Consider the following 11,098-nt stretch of genomic DNA (forward strand, 5'->3'; position numbering starts at 1 on the left):
CATGATCCGGGGACAACAGGGCAGACCCTACAATGAAAGACTGCGGGACCTGAACCTGTTCAGCCTTCACAAGAGAAGGCTGAGGGGGGACCTGGTGACCGTCTATAAACTCACTAGAGGGGACAAGAAGGGTTTGGGAGAGATCTTGTTTCCCCTATCAGCCCCTGGCATAATGGGGAATAACGGCCACAAGTTGTTGGGGAGGAGGTTTAGATCAGACATCCGTAAGAACTACTTCACGGTCAGGACGGCGAGGATCTGGAACCAGCTTCCAAGGAAAGTGGTGCTGGCTCCTACCCTGGGGGTGTTTAAGAAGAGGCTTGATGCCTACCTGGCTGGGATCATTTGAGTCCAGTTTTTCTCCCGCCCAGGCGGGGGGGTCAGACTTGAAAATCTACAAGGTCCCTTCCAACCCGACTTCTATGATACTATGATACCAAGCTAAAAATGTATCAGCTACAAAGAATGGTTGAGGCTGTTCTTAAATTGTCAGTCTCCCCCACAACAGACATTTAAAGCCAGATTTAAATTGAAGAGAAGGCAGAATTGAACCCATTTTAAATTTCATTCTCCTGTAAGGCTCCTTGGGTGTATCATTTGGCTTCATCTTAAATTTAATGTCGTGGTAAGCAGCTTACACAAAGTAACGAATGGTTCCCCAGAGCTCTGTGCTGACAGCTAAGATCTATGTAAATGTGCCTGGTAAATAGCAAATAGCTTCCATAATCTGCAGCATACACGGCTCCCTTGTTTGGAGGATCCATGTGTTTAATGGCTGTGAGGCAGCCCACCCAATAGATGATGATATGTGCTTTGCTAACATTTGCTCATCTGTTAAATAAAAACGGCCCTTATATGGCAAAGCCTTCAAGGTGAAGCCATTAATGACTCCAAACCAGATGTGAACTGCTGACTCCTATAAGTGTCACCAATGCAAGTGTCATAACTAGGAAACTAAAACATGTAGCTTGGGCCTTTGCCTCCACATGAACCTAAGCCAGGCTGAGCTCTGGGTTCCCGTTTGCATTCTGAGTTTCACCACGCAGGAGGGAGAACGGCTCATTCATTTTCCCAGTCGGGCATTTTGTCAGATTACGATGGAAGATATTTCTGTAACATCATCCCTCGGCATGCCCCTGAACGAGGAAATGCCACTGGATGTTTCTCTTAGCCTAGCATTTCAATGGTACCTTGATTTAAGCTCATTTTGAGGCAGCTAAATGCAGGGGGAAGCTCTTGATTTGAACTGTTCTCTGGCCCTGAGATGGAAATGGCTTTATCTAAGCCCCAGGGGGAAACAAAAGTGCTACCGGCTACCCTTTAAATCTGTAATGTTTACATGAGATGCAGAATACAAATGACAATTCAAAGGGACAGAAAGGATGCACTGGGGGACCCCTTGGGGATTTCCTCTTTGTGTGGATGTTTTTCAGCTTGACTGAGACCTTTTGCCATAAATGGGAAATGTGAGGGGTTTCAGCTTTTCTGATAAAAACCGTTTGCCTTATTGCCCTCAGATTTGGATGCAGTATCTATCTTGGAGACTACTTTGACCCCCATTACCATAGTATCTGAGCACCTAACTACATGAATCCTCACAGCTGCCCTGCTCAGCGGCAGGTAGGGACGTCCCATGACTTCCTATTTTACAGACAAGGAGGTGAAGCACAAAGAGGCTAAGTCAGTTGCCCAAGGTTACCCAGGGAGTCTGTAGGTGAGCAGGAAATTGAACCCAGGGCTCACAAATCCCGTACTTGGGACTTGATCCCATACTGAAACCCCCTTTCAAAATATTTGCAGCACACTGCAAAAGCTAGACTCCAAACTCATGTCACCAGCACTGTTACTTCAGATATATATGCTGCCATTGCGTGGCCAAGTAGACTGGAACAGAACGAGTGACAAAAACACCTCTTCATCCACGGTCAATTGTCCGTTGCTCAGGGAAATTGTCCAGTAAGGTCCTGAGCTTAATCTCATTGAAGTCAATGGATGTAGGATCAACTACTGGCTCATCAATTCTGGGATTTGAATGATACAGTATTTGGGATTTGAATGATATGGTATCCTGGGATTTCATAGACATATGGTAGTGTTTACTGGAAAAAAATCGGTCTTGGGGCTGTATCTGTTACAAGCCATGGAAGAATCCAGCAAAGAAATCCTTGAAACTTTGCTCTGTCAGTTCTTTTGTCAATTTTGGAATAGTCTGTCATTGTGAAGTTGTTTGATTATATCACCAGGAAGAAAATTAGTCTGAAAAAAGAACAAACTATAAAAGCCCAATGCATCTCTCAATGGCCACTCTGAAAAGATATTCCAATATATGGCATAATTGGAAGGACCCAAGTTAAGCAAAATAGCACAGTGCAACCTTGAAGTAGTAGATGATGGTATAAACTTGGACAGCTCCTCTTAAGTATTAATGGAAATCTCAGAAAACTGAAATTGCCTTTTCTGGCATGGCTCTCATAACTGCATCTGCTTGCCGAAGTCAAATTAAAAAAATCAAATATTAAGCTATCACCCTATTCACTGTTTGACCTTTGAGCGTCACTAATATACAGCCTGAATAATACAGTCCCTATACGGGCAATACGTGTTGGCTTCTTCAGCAACGGGAACCTATCAACTCGGGGGAAAATGCACTGACTAAATTCTGTCTTTTAAAACCCCAAGAAACGAATGGACAAAGCCCATGGTAGAATCTGCCTTAGCACTTCTACGGGCATTTCAGGCTTGCTTGTATATTATACAAATAGTACAGTAACAGCAGAGGTAGCTAAATAGAGACATGATTGCACTGTCAAAATAGTTCCACACATGTGAATGCAGCCAGAGCCACCCCCTGCAGTGCCTGTAACTCTATAGCAGGCCCCCACTGCCCCATTAAGTCTCAAGAGAACACTACTGCAGGGCTTGGGCACACACGTATGTATATTGATATTGCAAAGCTTTCCACTGAGATAAAAAAGAACAGACCTATGGCATACAGCACTCCCACCCCACTACACAACAGCACATTGCTATAGCCTACTCGAGTCTGGGGTAGAATTCCCCCCGGAAAAGTCAGAAGTCGAAGTGTGCCAGCATACGTGATGCAAGTGTTAGTCTCACGTGTTCGTGATTTATCCTGGAGTAGCTTTCGACTCAAGGCCAACAGGCAATTATCTGCTCCCCACGCATACCTTGAGGCAAAATGGGGTACTACCAGCCGGCTGCATGTAACTACCTCAGAATACCTGTCTGTTCCTAATCCCAGGGTCCGCAGATGTCCAAATCTGGCATAAATATGTCATGTGCTCAGGCCCTTATTTCCTCCTTCCCTCTCAAAGTTAACACACCTGCTGCAAGGCTTGAGCCCCACCCTCTACCCTCTGTATAGCGCTATTTCTTCCATTAGACAATGCATTCTTGAGGACAGGGACTATCTTTGACGGTGGGATTTAGGCAATGACTCAGGCTGCAAGGTATTATGGTAATCTAATAACAAAGGTGTGCGCAGCCAGGATGACAGCAGCTGCCCCGAAGAGCCAAACCAGCACGACTGGCTTGCTGGGCCGCACCGCTGCATTGTCCGCAGCCAGGTTGAGTAGGAAAGCTGTGCGGTGGTGCAGGTCTGCAGAGATTCACATTTAATGCAAGCAAGTGTCTAACTTTGCCTGGGAAATGCACAGGTTCTTCAATCGCAGACAAGCCAGGAGGGCCGAGCACCGGTCAGCAGCAGGCTAAGCTTGAACAACATTGCCATCTAGTGAGAAGGCTACAATTTCATTTTTCTCCCCTATTTAACTGGGCCAAATTCTCCTTTCCCTTTGTTTTCAAAGCTCTGCTCTCCCTCCACACATCAAGGCGCTCTCAGTCAGGGCTCAGGACCTGCAGGAGCAGTCAGTATTAACCAAGGAGCTACAACAACACAGGTGCCCGAGGTGAATTGTGCTAAACACATCCTAGTTTAACAGAAAAACAAGGGCAGGGTAGAGATGCACTGTATAGACTAATTAAATCAGAGGCGTGTAAGCTTCTGTGAGCCTGAGCTCACTTCATCAGATGCCATCATAAAATAAAAGTAGATAAAAATGATATTGCTGTAGTTAACATTTGCCCAGCATGCATTACAGTTTACGTAACTGCACAAAACACATAACCTATGCATGCCCTAAAAAAGAAAAACAACTCGGATAATATTTTCGGCGAACAGCCACAACTAATGGGTTGAGAGTGGCTTGGAGACTGAGGTCTGAGCATCACCGTCCTCAGGTAAGATCTGTCAGGCCGATCCAAAAAGAGGCTTTTTGCCTTCCAAGTAATTAGATCTCATTCTTTTTCAGCATACGATTCAGAGGGACCTTTATCACAGAGATACAGAACCCAAATATCTGCTTCACCACAGCCCCTTTATGGGAATTCAGATAGACACTACCTCTGGGGGAAAAGCCCTTCATGAAGGGGTCAGGAAAACAGACAGAGGAGCTGCACATAGATCCCTGCCAAGGTCCCCCGCAGTGGTGGCATGCTGAAGTAAGGAATGGGCCAGCCAGGAGCTGGTACACCTGTCTTGTCCTGTGGGTCACTTCTTGCAACGGTCCATGGCTCCTAGCACAGGCAGCCAAGCAAAAGTTAGAGCTGCCTTTGGGACTTGGAGATGCTCCCCATGTTTGGGTAAGGCTGCTCTAAGCGGTGTTGGTCATGGGCCAGGCAACTTCAGAACATGGAGAACACCAAGCTGAATGAAAGCCACCATTGCCGACTTCCCCAGTGATTTGGCGTTCAGGCTGTAACAGATATGGACTAAAGGACCCCTTGCCTTTCATACTTACGGTGAGCAGCGCCAATGCCTATTGTGGAGGTCATGGTTATAGCCCTGGTGCGGGGTGGGACGGGAATTGCAGGAAATGAGCACACACGCTGTAATGTCTCTGAGGGGTCAGCTTTGTTTTGCTCTGACCCAATGGAGATGACGCGCTTTGACCCTCAGGTGGGGGAAAGGAGGTTGGTGCAGAGTGTTGTGCAACTATTTTGGTGTGTTAGGGGGAGAGGGGTCTTGAGCGTTGATATAGCTGCACTGTCTGCATACTTCTTTGGCATTAGCTGAACACGATAATTATGGGCATTTTATAAAGGGATACCCTGACCCTTGGCCTGCTCAAGAAAATGTAGCTGCTGTGTTCCTCAAGCTGTGGCTACTTGGAGCCCATTCCCACATCTCCTTCCTCATATCAACCTGCTCTATCCTCAGAACAAGTTGCCCTTCCACCTTCTCCACTGCTACAGCTATCAATACTCTTTTGTTTCCTGCCTTGACCTCTGGGATGCTTGCAAGCACCAGCTCCGACTCCAATCCTGGTTCCCTCCTGAGGCTTCACCCTGCTGTTGAGGTTAAAATTAGGGAGGTTGTTCACTGAAAGCAGGCCCAGGCCTTGCATGTTTACTTAACAGTGTTTGAAATTCTTGTTACAAATTATTTTTAAAATACTCTATTCAAGATAAATATTGCCCACAGATACACTTGTGCATGGACCACCCAATCCCTCTGCAGGCAGCTCCTGCTGGAATAAGTGACGATGCTAGGGCAGAAGGTAACCCTTTACAGTTTGGGAGTTTCCTACGGGTTGTCTTTTTCCTGACCACTCCTATGGTATGGGGTGATTCTACCACCTGAGGAAGGTTGAAATCAGATTCAAGTGGGGAGGGGCTCAGATCATCATCTGAATATAACCCATTTGTGTTCTGGATCCAGTCAAATGCAGGAAGAGGTGTGTTTGCAATTTCTTGTTCAGATGTGTCCAAACCTCTCAAAGAACCACATGCAAGAGGCTGGTATCCTTGACTCCTCACCCTACTCTCAAAGCCAAACTAGGAACATCAGTCAAACCATAGGTGAATCTTGACTGAGTTTCAAATATTCCCCCTGGGGTTTTTCTCACTACAAAACTGCTTAAATTGGAATTACTCAAACACATGTGCAGCCTTTAAGAGCATCTCTGTTGGAAAATAACCTTATGTTTTATTAACAAATTGCCCCGTGCAAATAAATGAATAATTGATGAACATAAAGCTGGTGGAAAGTGTGCAACTGACAGCAATCAGCATTTGTTTGCAGAAGACCAGGGCCACAGTGGATAAATATATAAGTAATTGTTAATGGAGCAGAGTCTTACTGCCTGACTCCCACAAGTAAGAGTAGCTCAGCTGCAGTGAATTCAATTAGACTGCATATGTAAAGCTATCAGGAACTGGACCAATAATAATGACTTGAAATAACAAAGCCCATGCTAGTTGGCTGGCGTAGGTGCCTCGCTCATGAGAGAATAGCTTCCATGTAGCTAATGCACTTGGGTTTTGAGTTGGGGAGGGAAAAATAATACTTTGGTCTCTAGATTAGGATGCCTGATAGCACCAATTCAGTACAGATTACTGCACTAAGGACAAAGCCACTTCTGAAAGGTGGCAGCAGCATGGTAGAACAAGGAACACCAGAACATTGTACCTACACAGGTTAGGGGCCTTCAGTGGGGATGAGCCTCATTACAGGGTTTCCTGCAAACTGCAGGTCTCAGACTTAGGACAGGTGGGTATTTATAGTGGGAGGAGTCCCAACTGCTAATTTGCCTTGTGTTGCTCCTGGAGGTAGGAGTTCAAGACCTTCTCTGGACTTCTGCCAAGGGCTGTAAATGGAAAAGTTTATTTGATCACAACTGAATCATGCTGCCACCTGTGCAAGGTAGTAGAATAATTCTTCTTTTTGTGAGTTGATATTTTGGGGCAAGTTGCGGGGAGGGCAGATAGAGGCATCATTTCAGTGAACTGGGATGGTTCATTCAGGAAGTCCATGATAGGACCACAACTAAGAGTTCCTATTTCCAGCCCTAGACAGACCAATAGAGCAATCTACTTCCTTATGGCCCTGGGTCTAGGCCATGTCACAGCTACTTTATGCTGCTCCAGTGGCTTCTCCAGGCAGGAATTTGACCAGAAAAAGGGGTATTCCTCTTACGAACCAGAGACAGTAAGATAGTCCTGCGATATCCTGAAACGAGTTTGAAGGCTTGTGGCCAGAACAGGCTTTGCATAGTGGCTTACAATAGCTATGCAAGACTAAAATAATATAGAGCAGCCCCAGAGGCTACTCTAAATTGAACTGTGATTTGGGGCTACCCCCAAAATACAGAGGTGTCCAAAAGCACGTTGTGCTTTTCTGCTCCGCAAAACTACGGAGCTCAGTGAAACTTTTGTTTTGCTCCTCTAATTGTTCTGTCAGAGAAGCAGTGCAAAAAGACTCCAGCAAAGGTGTTGTCATATGTTCTTGTCTATCAGAGGAACTTTGTCAACTAACAGCACATATCACTTTTATGGTGCAAAAGAATCTATTATCCACAAAGGAATGTCTATAATCCCTACAAAACTGCCTTCCCCTATCTGCCTCTTTAAAAAACTTGTTTCACAATTTTTACCAGAATTCCAGCTAGCAGAGTTTACCATGACAGAATAAAACATCCTGGTTTATTCTAGCTGCATTTTCCCTTATGACTCATAATTAATTACTGCACAAGAAGTTTGGAGGGGGTCATCCTTAACTTACTCTGAGCCTCCCCTCGGATCTGATCTTGGTATAGTCCAAAAAGTTTTCAGGTTAAGAAGCCAGGGGACTCTGTTTGCAGTGCTGATTTTGGAGGTCTTATGTGGTTGACGGCTCAGGAGCAGAAATGTGCTAATCCAGGTAAGTGCTAGCGTTAATATAAAATTGTATTTACTGCATTTTCTGCTTTGTCACCAAAACCAGCACTCTCTGTATTAATAATCACTTGGACATGCACAGTAAGAAAAAGCTGTGACTTGGATATACTTTAGGTGATCCTGGATTTGATATTGAACTCTGAGCTAAGCGTTCACTGTAAACGATTTATTGCAAAAAAACAGCACTACCGGCATTTCTACAGTCTAACACTGAATGGACTCTGTTCCACAGATGTGGCTAGCGAACAGACACACACACAACAGACGAGGGCCAGCGGTGGTGGAAAGCTGAAACTGAAATCTCGTTGTTGTGTCAGGTTCAGTGGGCTATGAAATTAACCTCCTCTGAGCACCTGAAAGTGCGGTCAGTTCCCACTTTTCCTGCAGATCTCACGTGGGCATTTTGAGCCTCTCTCTTTTTTAAAAAAAAAATAAAAAAAAAAAAAAAAAAAAAAGAAAGAAAACTCTTAAAGTGCATGCCTCTGAAATAGAGGATAAGTTTCTACAGAATCATGTAAGAGTATTAAAGCAGTCACTTGTTAACATATATAGTCACAGGCTTTAAAACTGAGTGACTCTGAGAGCAGGAACAGGATTTTTTTTTTAGGATTGTGAAGACAAAGTTCCCTCCTTAGTTACCCCTGAGAGAGAGAAATGTCTTGAAAGAACCAACAAACATGGCTTTTGGCAGATTTTGCACAGCTTGCTAGGGACATCCTGGCTTTCATTAATGTTAATAGCAATCTATCATTGTTTAAACATAGAAAGTTATCTTTTGCCTAACCAAGAACCTAATAGTTTTAAGGACTAACTCTCAGACTCCAGGTTTAATGTGAATCCAAAATGCTGTTATTGGGTAAGGCACTTATATTTTAAAGGCAGACACTTCTGAAAATCCCATCTATTTGAATGCCTTTAAAAACTGGCCTGTTTGCACATCATATCTCAGTTTTCCCATCCATAAAAAGGGAATAACCATATCTTAAACTTATCTGGAGAATAACTTATCCGCTTAAAATAGAGTTTTGCATAAAATGCACAGCTCTGCATTGATGGTGGTATAACAATAGCTGCAGTTACAGCAACAGGAAGGAAAAAGGAAAATTGTAAATTCTCACGGTCTTTTCTTTTTTTTTTTTTTAGCAAAAGCAGAAAAGGAGAGGTTGCACATACACTTTGAACCGCTGAAAAGGAAAACTATTATTTTTGAAAGGCTTCTTAAAATTTCATTAAGCCTCCAGCTTGGATAGATGTGCATGCTTTAATTCTGTGTATATATTCTCATGCAGTTTTCCTAACAGCTAAGATTCCACAAAGCCGTACGCAGGAAATGTAAAGGACATCGGTGTGCATGTTTCTTTTAGAAGGTGCTCTGTTGGAAAACAGATATAGCCCATTAACGCTATGATAAATGAAAGCCTTTATTTGCCTGCACTCGCCCAACAGCATTAAACCTAATGGTCTCCTTCGCAATTCTGATTTGAGCATCAACTTTTTTTTTTTAATATTAACTTTTGGCTGAAGCATTTAATGGAAGGCTAAATCTGAAAAAGGACTCTAACGCCTGAGGTAAGACTCACGGGAAAATTTAGGTCCCTAAATCCAAAGGTGTAATCCAGGATTTCCTGGCTCATTTGATGCTCATCTTGGAGACATCTAAACCCCAAAGGTACATTACTATTTTGACTTCCAAATTTCCCAGTTGTACTCACTGGGCGTAACTAGAATTACCAGGCTTGAATGAGCTGAATAGCTAAGGGCTCCTATACACATGTGGGGAGCTTGCTCCAATGCATTGGAAATCCAGCGTATCAGAGCAGACTTGATGAATGAATTGAGTCTGCTGAAGCATGGAAATGGATGTGCTTCAGCAGCCTCTCACCTCATGTGTAGCAGTGTCACTGCACGTGTCCGCACTGGCAAAATGGCAGTGGGACATTTTGGAATAAAACACGTCTATGAGCTTCAGTTCAGAGCACCCCACTGCCATTTTTTCAGCGTGGGAATGTGCGCCAAGGCTGATGCATGGGCGCTTTTTATTGATGCAGCTTGCTAGTTAAAGTGCCTGGTGCCACATCCAACAACACATGTAAAAATGCACTTAGTGCTTGATTTATACCCAAAGCCAGTTGGGATCCAAAACCTAGGTGTTCCTTTGCTGTAAGTTCCCTGGGACCTTGATTCAGCAGGTGTTCTCAGAGCATGTAAGATGTACTTACCATTGCAGTCTCTTCATTAAAAAGGTTGGCTGCCACCGAGTTTTTCTTGTCAGCCTTTCTGTACAGCAGCTTCTTTGTCAAGCCACTTGCCCAGGAATTAGGGAAGGCCTAATTTAACAGGAACCTGGTTCTGCTCCCTGTTCCCAGGACTCCTCATGTATCTTATTAAATAACTGTCTTATGAAAACCCTTAGGCTAAGTACAGGCAGTCAAAAAACCCTGAGGCTGAATCAATTCAATCTTTGCAGGTTAGCCTAAACTGCATAGACTGAACTGATAAGCAAGGGAACAGACACTTGCTTCTGTTTCTGGAAATGCCGCCACATACCTGCAGCGGCTCAGGCCAGAAGCTGGGGTGGTGGGGGGCATTAGAGCATGCCTCCCAGCTTGCCAGTCACTGCAACAGGAAGCCCTCAGAGGCTTCATCTGCCCCTTGCTCGAACAGAGATGCCCAGGCCCCAGCCAAGTCTGGCCATCTGAGTCCCCTGTCCCCATCCATCCCTGGCCACCACCACCATGACACTAAGCTAGCTGGGCCAGGGCCTGTGCATGCTGCCTGTTGCAGTAGGGGAGCCTCTGACAGCTTCCCCCCAGCCTCAGCCAAGCAGACCGCAGCGGGGGTGAAGGAAGTTAACACTCCCCGTCACACTCAGCCAGGCTGCCCAGCCTGGGCTTGAGCTTGGCCACACCCCACAAGCAAGAATGGGGGGAAAGTCTCCAAGGGCTTCCCTCCTTTCCTTCCTGGGGTCCAGTGCTAGGGTTTTGCCCCCTACCTGCTTTTTTTCAGCTAGAGCAGTGGTATTGCTCTGGATTGGGAGTAGAGGCATGGGGGACCTAAATCAGTTAAGTCTGATACTACATCCATCCAGGTTTATCTTAAACTGGTTTTGGCCACTTTGAAAGTGGTTTATGTGCACTGAACTTCATTGTTACAGATTTAAACTGGTTTCTGATCACTTAAGCTGGTTTATGTGTAACTTCTGTCCCTAGCTTTTGACTTCCCAGTGGGTAATTTGCTCTCCTTGTGGAGAAAAGTGGCTGTCAGATCATTTCTAGGCAGCTGTGTGATGATAAACTTTCATACAAAGGGCAATTTGTATGAAAAGAAAGAAATCAGTGCATCTAAGAATATTTCTTTCTGA

At 44.7% G+C, this 11,098-nt stretch overlaps 1 protein-coding gene across 1 annotated transcript in view; it reads left to right on the top strand.

Annotated features, from left to right (window-relative positions):
- Nucleotides 1–7,526: 7,526 nt before the first annotated feature.
- CAPN6 (calpain 6) overlaps nt 7,527–11,098 on the top strand; it is an 83,490-nt gene continuing 79,918 nt past the window's right edge. Inside the window, exon 1 of the mRNA XM_019540402.1 lies at nt 7,527–7,720. The gene's annotated coding sequence lies outside the window, so the exon portion shown is untranslated. The remainder of the gene's footprint in view (nt 7,721–11,098) is intronic.

The sequence above is a fragment of the Crocodylus porosus genome, unplaced genomic scaffold (genome assembly GCF_001723895.1).
Source record: "Crocodylus porosus isolate Cpor-Errol unplaced genomic scaffold, CroPor_comp1, whole genome shotgun sequence".
Classification (NCBI taxonomy): Eukaryota; Metazoa; Chordata; order Crocodylia; family Crocodylidae; genus Crocodylus; species Crocodylus porosus.